The sequence below is a fragment of the Sorex fumeus genome, unplaced genomic scaffold (assembly GCF_029834395.1).
Source record: "Sorex fumeus unplaced genomic scaffold, SorFum_2.1 ptg000002l, whole genome shotgun sequence".
Classification (NCBI taxonomy): domain Eukaryota; kingdom Metazoa; phylum Chordata; class Mammalia; order Eulipotyphla; family Soricidae; genus Sorex; species Sorex fumeus.
This window is the reverse complement of record NW_026606059.1, coordinates 29,610,186-29,626,638: the sequence shown is the minus strand read 5'-3', so window position 1 is coordinate 29,626,638 and position 16,453 is coordinate 29,610,186. Positions and strand designations below refer to the sequence as shown.

Genomic DNA, 16,453 nt, shown 5'->3' with positions numbered 1-16,453 from the left:
CAGATATATTCTCTGTGAAAAAAAATCTATTTTAATAGAAATAGAAGTAAACCAAGCACTGATGCTAGAAACAACTAAAAAGAATGTAGTTTCATTTTAGAAAAACTTTTTTTGTAAAGATTGTGGTGGTGTTTTGTTTTGTGGTTGTTTTGTTTTGGGGGGACCACACTCAAGTAACACTCAGGACCTACTTCCAACTCTGTGCTTGGGGCACCAAACCTGGGTCTCTTGCAAGCATAACTGTGCTTGGGGATCAAACCCTGGTCTCTTGTAAAACATGTGCTAATCCTGTTATGCTATCATTTTGATCTAGGAATTTTGGGGGGGATTGCTGGCATGGGGCAGATTACTCTCTGGGGCACTTAGGAACCACTCCTGGCTCTGTGCTCTGCTCCTAGTAACATATATATATATATATATATATATATATATATATACACACACACACACACACACACACACACATACATATATATATCTGGGGCTTATTATATATATATGTATATATATATATATATATATATATCTGGGGCCTATATGTGGTGCTAAGGATCAAATGTGGGGTGGGAGGGATTGGTTGCATACAAGGTGAGCCCCAAAGCTCCTATACTATCTCTCCAGCCCTGGAAAAGCATTCAGTTTTTGCCAAAAGCATTCTACCTTAGTAAAGATGACCAAATTACTTGTTTAAAATATTTTCACTTAGGCTAACTTATTGGAGCTTGTGTTATTTGGGTAAGAAAAGCAGATACTTTGGTTAAACACACCAGAAAACTAAGTCTCACGGAGGACAAGCCCTAGTCTAAAGAGTGAGTGAAGTAATCAGCTTTTCAACCTCTGAATACTCACTCCCGTTTCACTGCTCCATGCTTCAAGGGATTCAAAATATCACACATTTTCTCAGTATTAGGAAAACCTGTTAGACTGTTGCTCAGTGGCATCACCTCAGTGAAAAATAAACACTTGATAAACTTCCCTGAGTCCTAGAATTTTCCCAAGAGAAATCTAAAGGCAATAATCTCGCCAAGAAAAATCTAAAAAAAAAAAAAAAGGTAAAGAACTCCCAAGAGAAATCTTTAAGGCAACATTCTTTAAATTAATAGACTACACAAGTATTCATAGCATTACATCTCTATATAATTTATCTCTATGTAATTTGCAGTGACTTATTTTTAAAGGAGGTAAAAATCAATCACTCAATTATTTCATAGTTATAAATTAATATTTTCATCTGCATCGTAAAAATAACAATTTATAATTCAAAATGACAGCTTAATTTGGAATATATAAGTATGGGGCTGGAGCAATAGCACAGTGGTAGGGCGTTTGCCTTGCATACAGCTGACCCGGGCCAACCCGGTTCAATTCCTCCGCCCCTCTCAGAGAGCCTGGCAAGCTACCGAGAGTATCGCACCCACACGGCAAAGCCTGGCAAGCTAAACGTGTCATATTCAATATGCCAAAAACAGTAACAAGTTTCACAATGGAGACATTACTAGTGCCCACTCGAGCAAAACAATGGGAGGACAGTGCAGTGCTATATAAGTATGACTTTTTAAAAAACTTTTATAACTTAAAAAAATGATTTTATTTTTAAAAAGTGTTCTTTTAAAGCAATGAAAAAGGTTACAGGAGAAAATATTTTAATTTCTATGTTTAACTAACTGGCCATATTTCAATATATTGGAAAATGTGGTTGCAAATCAGTTTAGAATATAAAGCAATCAAGTTTACCAATATTACAATTTCTGATAAAAGAGAATTCTATAGAGAATGTGAAGGTAATGTAACAAGATGAATGTTCATTTTTTATTGTTTAACCTTATAATTAATGCTAAAAAAGAATTCTATAAAATGTATTTTCATTCCAAAGAATACCTTGTTCATACTAAAAATAATGATAATTTTCAACTAAGTCTATACACTGAACACTCACATGAAATATACTTCACTGCTTCCCATTCATGTCTAAATGTTGTCTATAACAAAAAAATTACTTGGGGTAGTGGTGGTAAGACAGAACCTGAAGTCTGGTATCATCTCTCTGTCCCTCTAAAAAAAATTTTAAGCTTGTGATGTTCACGATTAAAAGGGAGCCCTAGATAAAGATAAAATCTTGCTAATTTCTCTCCAGTGCAGCTGCAGCTGCCCTTCAGGCTCTATGAACTTTTCTCCAACATGCTTATAAACTTATACAACTCAAAATGTATGACACATGGAATATGAGCATCCTTCTTACTTCTCACTCACCACAGACATTCTGAAATGGCTCCCATTTCGGTCAGTTATGCACAAGATAATGAACTTCCTCAGCTTGATCTACTATAATTTGCAAGTCCTTTGAAGTTTTATTTATTTTGATTTGTCCCAGTTTATAAATATATGTTCTCTAATTTTATATAAGTTTTTACTTTCCAATATTCTTTCAAACATTTCCTTTGATTTTGACAACATTGTGGAGGGATCATACAATAAGGACCTGTATCCCTTTAAGAAAATAAAAGTCACAGTCTTAGGCTATAGATACTCGTATCTATTTAATAACATAAAATCATTATGCGAGCAACTAACTCATTGATTTTAAGAAAAATACACACACTTGCAAGTAAAATAATGTATATACAAATTATAATCAAATGTGTGTAAACATATATGCATGGATATATAAATATGCATACGTGTATATAAATATATGCACACATGAATATATACACACATTGAATGTGCAATTGGTTATGATATTAGACAAATGGTTAAGAATTAATGAATGCAATAAATGGTATATATATATTATTTCTCTTATTCTTTAAACTTTTCTGTGATTATTTTTGCATTTTTTTTTGACCACATCTGGAAGTGCTTAGGGATTACTCCTGGCCACGGGCTATGGGGTCACTCTGGGAAGTGCTAGGACACCATACGTTTCTGGATATCTAACCTGAGGTCCAGTAGGCAAGTCATGAACTCGAGCCATTTCCCCAGATCCTAAAATTGTTTTCAAATACAAAGTTTCTCTGTAGATACAGAGATGAGCTATAATTTGCATATAATAATGTAGCTATTAGAGGCAAAGTGAAAAACTAAAATCCAGGTTTTATTTTTTCCACGTTTCCTGCTACCCTGTAATCTTATTTCTGTATAAACTAAGTAAAAAAAATTCCATTAAGCAGGCAGGAGAGATAGCCCAGGGGCTAAACTGCTTGCCTTGTGTGAGACTGATCCAGTTCAATGCTGACACTGATTACGGTCTCATGTGTATCGCCAGGGTTCACTCCGGAGCACATATCGGGAGTATATATGCTTCTGAAACACCACCAAGTGTTGGCCCAAACCCATGCCCCCCCGCAAATAAAATTCCATTTAAATAATTTATAAACCACATTACAACTTTACCTAATTAGTCTCTAGTAATTGGTATCATAGCATGAAGAAGACAGTTATTTTTTAACCTTTATTTTACTATATATTTTATAATATTTTAAATATAAAACTATTTTATATCAGTTTTATAACTTTCTTTAATCATTATAATGCTTTGGATGAAGCATACAAAACAGGTATTGTTGTGACCTTGCAGATTAAGAAACAGGTAATACCAGAGATAAGGTTCAGTCCTCAGCCCCTCATAATCCTTTGAGTAACACAGAGAGTTATCCCTGAGCACAGAACCAAAAGTAGATCCTGGGTGTGGTCTAACTTCATCTCACCCAAATAAAGAAAAGGGTGAGTGTTATTGCTATAACAGTGTTCAGGGCAGCTAAATGCCCATAGTATTCTCAAGCCCTAAAATTCCAGCACTGGTTCTCTTTCAGTAGATCTTTTTGACCTTCCCATATTTTTCATAACCCTAGTGACCCTATCTTAAATCTTCTAAGCTTTGTGTAATACTGAGCAATGAAAAAATAACATTTTTTAAAGAACAAAACAAAGTAAGAAAAAATGTTTGTTTTATTTACTAAAATATATACAACAACTATAGTTTATTAAGTTCCTTTACATCATTCTTGCAGATCTAAGTTCTATAGGGGCTGGAGCGATAGCACAGCGGGTAGGGCGTTTGCCTTGCACACAGCCAACATAGTCGACCCGAGTTCAATTCTTCTGCCCCTCTCGGAGAGTCCAGCAAGCTACCCAGACTATCTTGCCCACACCACAAAGCCTGGCAAGCTACCTGTGACATATCCGATATGTCAAACACAGTAACAAGTCTCACAATGTTACTGGGCCCACTCGAGCAAATCGATGAACTACGGGAGGACCGTGACAGTGACAGTGCTATAGACTTTTGACTTTTTCTACACTGCTATGACATGACATTCTCATGGTCCCATCGAGAAACAAGAGAACAGGCAGCTTGATGAACTTGACCCACATTACATATGTAAAGGGGCCAAGGCTGAATCTCAGCAAGGCGACCTGCCCTCAGACTTCCTACTTCACTAAGTACATCTTCCATATTTTTCATATGCTCTGATTTCTAGAATGGACAGGATTATTTCCAGGGATCATATTATGTATGGGCAAGTGTATGTGTGAAAAGTCAGGTACCACATATTTTTTTTTTTTGGCTTTTCTGGTCACACCCAGAGATGCTCAGGGATTACTCCTAGCTCTGCACTCAGGAATAATTCCTGGGGGTATTTGGGGGACCAGATGGGGTGCTAAGGATATAACCTGGGTCGCTCACATGTAAGGTAAACGCTCTACCTGCTCTACCATGACTCTGGCCCCAAACACATCTTATTTGATGCCAACAGCAGCCCTGGCGCACTTAGCATTCAATAAATGTTTATTGAAAGAAATGATGCTTGGAGTTATCTGTTCAAATGATTTTGAGATATCTGAAGCTAAGTAACCCACAAAACCTAAAAGTTTTGTTGTTTCAATTAACAGCTTTTGAGCAAAACTTCAATTTCAAAGCCAAGGATAAAAAGATAAGAAACAAATTTGTTTTGCTTTTAAAAGTATGTCAAGGAAGAAATCAGGGAGAAAGTATAGCAGATAAGGTATTCTATGCAGCTGGGCCACATTTGGTCCCCATGAGCACCACCAGGGGTGATCCTTGAGCACAGAGCCAAGAGAAAGCCTTGAGCACATCAGGGTTTGGCACAAAAGCTGAAAAGGAAAGAGAAAAGGAAAGGAAAGAAAAGGCAGGGAGGGGATCGGAGGGCAGGGCCAGAGAGATAATACAGGGGGTATGGTGCTTGCCTTGCTGTGACCTACCCCAGTTTGAATTCCTGGCACTGTATATCCCCAAAGCATTGCCTAGGGTCACTCCTGAGCACAGAGTCAAGAATAGTCCCTAAGCACTCCCCGATCCCATGCCCAATATTATAAGATACCCCAACCGAATTTTCTAAAGGTCCCCAACCTAAAAGATGGGGTCTTTAGATTGTCCAGAAAATATCCTGTAGATTATAATTTCTAATATCAATGACAAAATGTGATGCTCAGTCTCACTGCTAGTTGAACTTCATGATTTTTTCCTTTCTATAACCAGTTTGGAAAAACAGAATGCAGCGGGCTCTCTTTCCAAGGTGCCTCTTAGAGGTGGTGTTTGAGCAATGATGTAGGAAGGAGACAGCCTGGGAAGAGGAGAACGCAAAATCCCTGGGCTGCTTTTTCACCTCTTTTCTTCCAATTCATGTTCCCATCTGTCCCTTTTGTGCTTTCTTCTCACTCTGAAGTTTTCCACATTACCCACTAGTGCACATTCTCTCTTCAAAGAAGCATAGTTAGGGGAGCAAAGAGAATCACATTGGACACCTTTCCTCTGTGAGTTAAACAGCCTCTGTCTGACCCAAGCATTCCACACAATGCACAGACATCTTAAGTGCCCAGCTTAACTTTACTGCAGTGTAAGGGAATTTCAGGGTGGAAACTGCATTCATGGAAGTCAGTCACACATCGGGTCTCAGGTTACTCAGCTTGGCATTGGTTTAAAGCATTAACGTGATTCCTTTCAGGCCCTGCCCGTTATCACTCCCTTTGCTGTCCATCACCCTTGCCTGAGGCTCTGGCTTTTAGCTTCTTGTTCTTCTTACTGATGAACCTGCCAGTGCCAGGCCTGGACATTTGCAGATTCTGCAAAATAAGACTTTTTCCTCTCTCAGTTTCTGCACATCCTTGACCAGTATCTCCCAGAGAGGGCAACCTCTACAGTGTCCAGGACTCTGCTCCCCACATAGCCCGTCTTTTTCTTCATTTTGACCCAGTCTGCATATCATTACTTAGCTCTAGATCTAATTCTCTGACATAGATGCTCTGTATTTGCAAATTATTCCTTTTGCTAACAAACAAGATTGGAGGAGAGCAACTAGCAGGGAGCCCATAGACCAAATTTGGGGAGGATGCTTCCTTTTCTTCATGTTTCTCTGTCTCTCAAATCCACTCTTTCCTAACAAAAGCTTTCTTAGGATTTCTAGCACGGAACGCAACACCTTGAGTTTACCTGGCTTCCTGAATAACAATTGATTATCAATCTCCATTTGGGGGGGAGGGTACAGAAGGCTACCTGACAGTGCTCAGTCTCATTCCTGACTCAGATGCTCAAGGCCTCATTCCTGACTCTGGTGCCCAAGGATCATTCTCGACAATGCTCCTGGGGACTATATGTGGTCCTGCCAGGCAGCCTTAATCTCTGTATTATCTCTCTGGCTCCAATCTCCATCTTTTAAAAGCAATCTCCACATTTCCTTTCATTTAGTATTGTATTTAAACAAAGAAAATGAGGCAACTGTTAGCAGGTCTCTGACCAATTGATGCTTACTGAACAAAGAATATGGCTTTACTCATTTCAGGCAAATACTGGCTTAGTATCAATGTCCTAAGAGAGCCTCAGAAAAGGAAAGGGAAACTGAGTGACATGGAGTAGTTGCTGCATCTTGAATACTACAATTTGCTTTCAGACTCTTATTTCTAGATTTGTAATTCTGGCTATAAATAAAATGTACATACATATATAATAAAGGTATAATATTTAACACACATGCATATATACATATAGCATATACATAAATCATATATAACATACCCGTAGAGTCATATTTTGAAACCAAGTCAATTTGTCTCCAAATATCTATGTTTGTTTCTCAAATGAAAGTCTTATATAAAGGCTAAATAGAAAACCTAGCCATACAGTCATTAATTCCATGGAAACAGTTTACATTTTCCTCATTTACACCTCTTTTTTCCAGACTAATTAAATTTTCTAAGTCAGTAAAGTGCTTCTTCCCATAGTTTACTAGGTTTTTTGGTAAAGAGCTAAATGAAAGCTTGCTGTGAATCTGGTGAGGAAGAGAAGATGGAGATTCCAATAAAAACTTGTTAAGTGTGTGCAATATGTACACAGACTGGTCCATACATTGCTTGTGAAGGACTGAACTCTCTTTGACTATTCCTGTGGGCTCATGGCCAAGCCAGTCCTAACAGGGTTAGAACCCTACCCCTCACCTAGAAAGCACTATTGGTTATTTAACATCTAGAACATCACAATGAACATGTTTTCCATTACAGCATTATCACTTGTTGTTCCGAATAAATAGGACATACACTCGCTTACTTAATGTGTTTTCCCTTGATTTATATATTCTTGCTTCTTAAATCACTTCCAGAAACTCTTAGGAAATGTGAAAGGAATTTATCAGATAAATGTGTTATCTTTCCCTCCAACAGAATGTCTGATCACTTCTTGAAAGATCCTTTCCAAATTCTTTAGTTAAAACCGATTTTAAATAACTTGAATATACACACCATAATTAGGAAGCCAATGTATTCAGTTAATTTGCATCAGTCTAAATTTTTCCTGACAGATGACTTCCTTTAACCAAGTACTTTTTAATCCTAGTCAAGTTATTGCTAAAGATAAGTGATTTTATCTCTCATAAAGATGCCAGTCAATAAGAATATTAACACAAATTCTTTCCCCTTGAGTAGAAACAAGCTGTCATTTTAGCCATGTTGCTGTGTCAGCCTTTCTATTGTCAAATACAACAAATGATGAGAAAATCAATTTACTCTTTAGAATTAGTCAAGTGAAGAATCCTTTGAAGTGGAGGTGCAAGGTTTTGCCTGGATTCCATAATCACGTAGAAACAAGTACTGTGTATATATGTTGGTAAAATGTTGTGAAATTTAATGAGGACTATTTGCTGCCAAAGATCTTGCAGACAGAATCTATCTCTGAAAAAGAAATCCCTACTCTTAAAATAGTGGTTTGATGAGCAACAGATGTGGTTTAAATGAACCCTTGTTCAACTGAAGTAAGAATATATTTTGACCTACATGAATCTCAGTTCTAAAGCAGGAGAAGTGACTAGCAAAGTCTCAGTTAGAGGTTGGTTGTGTGTTTTGCATATATTTATATATTCCATAAACTTCTTTCGTAGGGCAAAATGCAAATGAGTCTTCAAGTAATACTTTCTAATGGCTGGAGGATGCCATGCATCCTGCTTATGAAACAATTCGCAATACTTTGGAGTCTATGATGTGTGGAAGAAAGCATTTCAATGGGTAGCCACAACCTTTAGAATGATCTATGTCCTGGCACTGATTTGCAAGTTCCACAATTTAGATTCTCCACCCACCGCGGGAAGATTAGATCGTTGTTCAAGAATGACAAGCATTTCATATTTGAAAATGACTAAATAATGAAGTGCCTGGATTCTATAGAAATGCTGAAGAGAAAAGGAGATTAATTTTGAATCCAAATCTAGTACAAACATGACCTCCCTATTGTAAATCTCATGAATAGGAAAAGAAATTACATCTAAAGCTTTGTTTCTAGAGCCTAGTATTTGGAAATATATTAATATGAGGATGCTTCAGGTGGGGAAAAAAGATTTGTTTATTTTAATCTCTTGACTGTGTGGAGGGAGAAAAATTCTTTCTGCTACCTTTTGCTGAAAGAATGCAGTTAGTAAAGATTTAAAATGACAGGAATGGAAAGGCCATCTTTTTATTTCCTTGCCTGTAGGCACAACTATAGCTAAGCCATTTTAGGAAAGAGAACATGTTTTTTTTTTTGACTCCCCAAACCTCCAGGTGAGAATGATAAAAATTAAAAAGAACAGATGGGAAAGCTCAAGGGCCTTAAAATTAATAAAGGTCAGTTCTGACTGACATCATCTCAATCAAAAATTCTAGTACAAGTTTTCTGTAAAAGTTCCATTTAGCATTATCATTAATGTCTGGTCTTTGTTTTGTTCAACTCTCCTCATCCCACTGGTGAGGGAGGGAGCTCATGCCCAGATCCTGGATGACCAGACTCTGGACAGATGGGATCAATAGTGATTTGTTAGTCACAAACACTAACAGCTCGACACTAGAAGCTACATGCCAGGTGGGCCACACAGAAGCTGAATAAGAAACCCAGTGAACAAGAAGAGGCTGTGGAGGGCAGGCTTTGTAATAATGGGGGGAGGGGGAGAGGGGATGGGAGAGGGGGAGAAGTACCATCATTCTCAAGGGAGGATGTGATGGTCTTGTTTGAAAGATGTTGTGGGCTGGCAGGAAAGTGAAACCTATTGGGTTAAATACCAGATGAAGAGGGGCTGAAGCAATAGCACAGCGGGTAGGGCGTTTGCCTTGCATGCAGCCAACCCAGGTTCAATTCCCAGCATCCCATATGGTCCCCTGAGCACCGCTAGGAGTAATTCTTGAGTGAAGAGCCAGGAGTAACCCCTGTGCATTGACGGGTATGACCCAAAAAGCAAAAAAAAAAAAAAAAGAAGATCAGATGAAGAACAGCTAAGCTGGTTCAGCAGTAGAGAATTTTGCAGAGTAGGAAATCTTTCCCAATGAAGGTAGGAAAAGTGGACTTAGATATTTAGGATCCTGTGCAACTCATAGGTGTCAGTGCAAGAATGCTTCCACCCTACATGCCTGTTGTCCCCATTAATCAACATGGCTTACAGGTCACTTCTTTTTCCTTGGCTCTAACCTGACCCCACTTCAGTTGTGCCTTTGTAAAAAGAGTCTTGCCTGGGATGATAAACATTGAACTTGGCGAAGTTTTTCAAACAAGAGTATGCTCAGGTCAAAGTCATATAATTAGTTAGATGATTTATATTGAATTACCCCTTGCTACTCATTTTGATTTGAATAAAGAGAGAGAGAGAGTTCAAAGTCATCCAGACAATTTGCATATTAGCCCTTCACTGGACTTAAATTTGTGATAAGGTAAATATTGGTTAACTCTGGACTTGTGGCTAGAAACAAGCTAAAAAGAGTCCAACTTGTTGAAGTGAAGACATTCCTGCCTTGTGTTTTTCAAGGCAGCACAACCAAGTCAGAGAGTTCAACTTCCCTGTCAGGTAGCAGATGAGAAACAAAGGCTCCAAGAGAGACAGTACCTTCAGGGCAGAGACTAGTCATCTAAAGTCAACAACTGTTCCTGAAAATCTTGGCCAAGGCATTTGATCACTTTGGATCTAAAGGAGTGTACCTTTTCAATGAGGAAGCTAAGTCAGATCAAGAGTTTCATATCTTTCAGTAGTGAAACTCTTATTTCAAATACAGTCCAAAGTGATCCCAAACAACAGAAATGAAACTTCTTTGTTTGACGCCAGTGACTGGAACCCAAGTCCAACTAGGCTGGATACCCCTCACATTTATTTCTTCCCTACCTTCCCTCCCTCCAGGAGTCCTGAAACACTTCCTTGAAAACCTTGGGCTCCTGAGAAACTTGGAACCAAGCAGATGAGATACAATCTAAGGTTCCTTCCGACTTCCAGCAGAATGAATGGATAAATCATAGACTATGGGGTCAAACAGGCTTAACTTCAAAGTTTAGTTCTGTCACTTCCTGAGTGCAATGTTGAGACTGTTTTACCATCTGTAAAGTGTAAAGTGAAGATAAATATGTCTTTTTTGGACATTTGCTTAAGTTAGCCGTGTGTGCAATGCCTGGGACAAAGTAACTCAGAGCTTTAAGCCCTGGATTCCATCTACACCACTACAAACTAAAAAAAAAAAAAAGATTTAAGAAAATACTATTTAATAAAATTAACTCCTAGACCTTAGGAAACTATGGTGTTTACCAAAGGGAAAGTTACTTGAGGTTGGGAAGAAGATTGGGTAGTGGTGTCTTTTTGGGGGGACGAGGGGCATAGGATGGAACTTTGTAGTGGGTACAGTGAGTTCCATCCATCTGAGGTGTAAAAGTTACACTTCTGAAATTTCATGTTGTTTGTAAACCCATGATAGATCGTTAATACTTTTAAAAATGCTTATAAAGCCTAGAGTCTAAAACCTTGTAGGAACTCATACATAGTGTTCTGAAAAAGGTTATGGGAGCAGGGAGATAGCTCAAAGAGTTAGCGTACATTGTTATATGTCACGGCCACGCGACATTTTATTATGACATCTTATTATCTCATTCCTACCTTGGACAAACTGGCAGGCTACCGAATGTAGTCTGCCCACACAGCAGAGTCTGGCAAACTCCCTGTGGCGTACCCAATATGCCAAATACCAGTAACAATGATGGGTCTCATTCTCCTAAAGAGCCTTAAATATAATCTCAAGCTAGGATGAAGGAGAGTTACTGGGGCCTGCTTGAGTCAATCAACGAATAACAGGATGATTTGTGATTTTGTGATTTTTGTGTTATATGCTCTAGACCCTGAATTTGATCCCTAGCACAGCAAAATCTCCCCAAACGCCAGCACCAACAGGTGTAATCCTAGTCACTCCACACAGCTGCGACCCAGGAGCATTTTATCAGCATCCCCAGCATGAACTGTTGACTCTACATTGTGTCAAGTATTGTTGGGAATAATCTTAGGTCCCAGACTTCTCTCCAAAAGCATACATTTCTCTCTCTCTCTGTGTGTGTGTGTGTGTGTGTGTGTGTGTGACAAAAGGTAAAGTTATGGCTCTACCTTAAGCAGAACAAAATGAGGGAAGAACTTATACTTGAATCAGAAAACTGCAGAAAGAACTCTGTCATCCCTGCAGCCCAAAACATGAGCCCCAAATTCCTCTTTAGAACGTGAATTGGTTTTTATTGTTCCAAATCAGTGGAGGCGGGAAAGTGCTTCTAATTCACTGAACATTCTGTATGCACTGGAGAATGAGTATGGTGTAGACACACCCCAAATCTCTTAAATGACACCGTGGTCAATCCGACCACCACAGATGGAATTTAAAGCACGTTGCTTTCACCAAAGAATAACAGGGGAAATGTCATTAAGAACCCTTTAATACTAAGCCACAAGAAATTCAGTACCTGACAGCTCACGTTCCATATTTCACCCCGTATCATAAAACAATTCACCAGAGGGCTGTTGTTCATTTGTTGAGCTGCCTGTCTGGATAGCTTTCAATAGTAGAGTAGCCTCCATAAAATGCATCCCAGGAGGTAGCGATTTCTGCAAATCTCACCTTTGGGGAATTTCCCTGCCTTTCGGGTTAAGTAACCTCTGTTTCATAGGTTGCCTAACAGCAGGGCCTGACCCAGCAGATGCCAACCTTCACTCACAAACTGCCATTTGACAGAAAGTTGGTTCAAGTTAAGTTTTGACTCTCTTCTTCCATGTTTCATGAGTTTTCGTTCTTTTCTTTTCTTTTGGGAAAATTTCAAACATACATACCCCATGGTCAAGGATACCACATGCAGCTCCCAGAACCTCTATCCTTCATTTCCTGTCGCTGTCCCCTGCACTACAGCCAGTAGGCCCTCTTTTACCCACAAACCTAGACCCTTTGCCAAGTAAGATAGAGCAAGGATCCACTGAACCCAGTAATCGGCCCCTGATTACCTGATTTACACAGACCCTTTGTCCTGGACTTTCTAAGAGAACCACTCCGGGCCCCAAACCTTAGCACCAGACAGCAGCCAAGGTAGGTCCCCAGAAAGACAAGGCTGACACTTGTAAGGGTTTTTGAAAGAAGGGCCAGAGAGAAAGCACAGCGGGCAAGGTGTTTGCTTCTCTAGCAGGCAGTCAACCCAAATTGGATTCCCACCTTCCCATGGGGTGCCTGGAGCCTCACAGGAAGTGACCCTGAGTGCAGAGCCAGGAGTAAGTCCTGAGCACAGTCAGCCGTGCCACCCCCCTCCCCCTCCCCCCCTCCCGCTCCCCAAAAAGGCTTTTGTGGAGAGAATCAGAATGGGGATGAGATTTGAACTGAGTTCTGAAGGAAAGACTTTCCAGGCAGAGGAGGGGCGATGTGAGTTAAGATAGGAAACCAGGAACTGAGAGGCTGTCTTTGGGGGGATGATTCATATTCTAATGTACCGGGGTAGGTGAGGTGAGGGTGGGGGGTGGGGTGGGGAAGGGAACTGGAAAATGAGTGCGGAGAGGACCGGTGGCTCTGAGCAGAAGCCGGGATGAGAAAGTTCCTTCTAAACAAACTAGAAAGTAGCAAGTGTGGGAGGGAAGGGGGGGGGGGGGGGAGTAAAGAAAGTACTCAGAGAAACCGAGCACTTTCTCAGAGGACCCCCGGCTCCAAGAACCCCCTAGCTGGGCGTATTGCGCCCTGTGAGAGAAGATCTAGAAGCAGACATTGGAAATGAAGCTTCAAATAAAAAGTTCAGGGCCCTGGCCTGGGGCGGGGTGGGGTGGGGGGCGGGGATGGGCGGTGGGGGAAGGTTTAGGGAGAGATCCCTCTGCAAACCATCATTAGGAAAACAAGAGGTCCGGAATGAAGAGAAGCAGCAGGGACACCTGGTCTGAGTCTAAGAAACATCAGTGTTTACTAAGCACTTGGTCTCTGGAACGCCGGCCTTTCCAAATACCACATCTTCCTCATCCACTCCATCCTGCCACAGGCGGCTACTGTGCGGGGTGCCGGGGGCGGGACCGCACGCCGGGGAGCCCCGCGGCCCCTCCCGCCCGGTGGCCGGCGGGCCAGCTGCAGTGCACTGTTTGTTTGCCGAGGTTTGCATACACAGATTGAGTTGCCTGGGTTTGCTTTTATTTAATTTTTTTTTGCGCGCCCCCCCACATCCCCAATCCCCACCCCCCTCCTTTCCCAGTCTGTTCAGCGGTGTCCCGAAATTCACCCCCAGTGCAACTTCTGCCTCTGCTCCTCCTCTTCTTGGAACTGCCTTTTGTTTGTCTGGCAGCCCGGGTTCTATGGGGGTGTGTGATGATAATAATACGCGGGCTTATATAACCCGCTTCATCTTGCAAGCACTTCGCAGACGGTCCCTCATGAATACCCGGGCCGGCCCGCGGGCCCAGCGGCGGTAGCGGCACCTCGGGTGGCCCCCGGGCCAGGCGCAGAGGGCAGAGAGGACGGCCGGGGAGGGTCAGGGGCCAGGGCCGGCCGGCCCGGCGCGCCGCCGAGGTCAGCGCAGATAAGGAGCCATGCCCCGCGTCCTCCGACGGGGGAAGGGAGTCGCGCTGCCACCGTCGCTCTGCTCCCCCGCACGCTCCCGGGGCCCCGGGCTGCAGCTCTAGGCGAGACTTGGAAGGCGGCTTCTGTAAGTACGGCTGGTGCTGTCGGCTTTTCCTTTTTATAAGAAAGGAAACTTTTTCTTTCCCTCGCCGTCCTTGTCTGTTTCAGTTCTTCCTTCCTTCCTGCTGGCTCTCTCTCTCTCTCTCTCTCTCTCTCTCTCTCTCTCTCTCTCTCTCTCTCTCTCTCTCTCTCTCTCTCTCCTGCAGTTGCATCCCTCATTCAAATTCTTTGATCCTGGAAAGCAATCCCGGCCAACCTCCTCCATCCAATCGAGTCCCTACCAATTAATAATAGGTGGCGGTTGATAACTCACCTGACTAAGAGCACCCCCGGGGAGGCGCTGACATCCTAGTCCTGTTTTTCCTCACCTAGACGGGAGCCCTAGTTATGCCCCTGGCTTGTTCGCAGAGAGAAAGGGTGCAACGACTTTGACCTTCGGTTTCTCTCCTTTTAGCACTCACACTTGCAGGCGACGATAACTTGCAAGTTTATTTGCGGGCCCTGCAATACATCTCATTTTGGGGATTCGTTGGAAAACCGCCCTGGCTTGTGTAAACTCCGCAAAATAACTGTAACTGTTGTGGACATGTGGATTTTTATGGTGTTCTCACTTGAGGCACAGTTTGAAGGGTTCTAAATAGTAAAGAAACATGGGCATAATTTCTCAAGTTCTGGCAGAACCCAAAGGGCTGTTAACAGAGTGTCTCTGCAAAGAATGCCGAATTAGCAAAGTTTTTCTCAGGAGCTATTCTCATTGCTTTGAGAAATTCTTTCAACAGAAGGTGAATGAAAAACTTTTGAATCACAATGAGAATTCCAGCACACATACAGAGTATGATTTGCTAATTGAATAAACCAAGAAAATTCAGTTCGATTTTGGACAATATTACATTTTTAATTTATAAAACCATGATTCTAAGTTGATGCCCTATGAGATATAAAAACTGTTGTCTTTATGGGGCTGGAGGAGTAGTACACCTGGTAAGGCATTTGCCTTGCTTGCAGCCAACCTGGGTTGGATCCCCAGCATCCCATATGATCCCTGAACTCTGTTTAGAAGTGATCCTTGAGTGCAGAGCCTTGAGCTCCTCAGGCTCTTAACTCCTCTTCCCCCAAGCAAACAAAAACAAAACCCAAAACAAAACAAAAGATGTTGTCTTCATATTCAGGCAAGGAAAATAAGATATAAATCGTCAGTATTGTAGAAAAGCAAGGCCTCTCGCTTTTAATGCCGAAAGTTCTATGATGGGTTTACTGGAGTTTATATTTATTATAGATAAGTAGGTGTAAAACAATGTACTATCTGTATGGATGATTGTGCATTCATGTAAATATATCTGAGATTCTAGACTAATAACATGTATTCAGGTAATTAACAATATAATGTTAACTATTTAATTATCTGAAACCTTATGTGTCTTTCCAATACTCAACATTTTATTGAGAGTGTAATATCCAAAATGGAACAAGTAGAAATTATTCATATCAAATTTCAGAATGTAATAGAGCTGTTTAATCATTGTTAATCAACAAACATGGGAACCATTAGAAAATTGTTAATTTTGAAAATTTTTTAAAATGGTATTTCTATTCATTATTTTGTGACTTCCAAGAAATTCTAAGGTATAATTAGAGTTTAAAATAAAGCTGAATTTCTGTTGCTTTTACTCCTACACTTAAGTGATCTGTCAACACTAAATTTTGTACTCTAGCTAATTTGATTGCTAAGATTATCCTCTAGGTTAATTAAAAAAAAAGATTAGTGACCTAATCTCAACATTAACCTCAAAGGTATGCTCCGTCATAATAGAAAGAACGGAGTAGGATGAATTCTAGATTTGTGAATTGTTTTTTCCAGTACCTTTTTTATATGACCTGCAAGATTTTAAGACATCAAGCCTCAAACTTCACATAAAATACATATAAATATTTATTATATTTAAGTTATTTGATGTATAAATTTATTCATTATATAAAAAGTTTTATTTATCCCAAGAAAAGAACATATATGTATAAAAATATGTACACACACACACATATATGGGGGTGG

The 16,453-nt window shown here is 40.6% G+C and overlaps 1 protein-coding gene across 5 annotated transcripts in view; it reads left to right on the top strand.

The window, feature by feature from the left end:
• SULF1 (sulfatase 1) overlaps positions 1–16,453 on the top strand; it is a 185,275-nt gene that overhangs the window by 17,526 nt on the left and 151,296 nt on the right. The window contains exon 1 of one of the 5 annotated variants that reach the window (XM_056108943.1): positions 14,411–14,428. The exons of 3 other annotated variants lie outside the window; for them this stretch is intronic. The gene's annotated coding sequence lies outside the window, so the exon portion shown is untranslated. Of the gene's footprint in view, positions 1–14,410; positions 14,429–14,817; positions 14,955–16,453 lie in introns of those variants that run through there. One more of the 5 variants, XM_056108971.1, reaches the window with a different exon arrangement.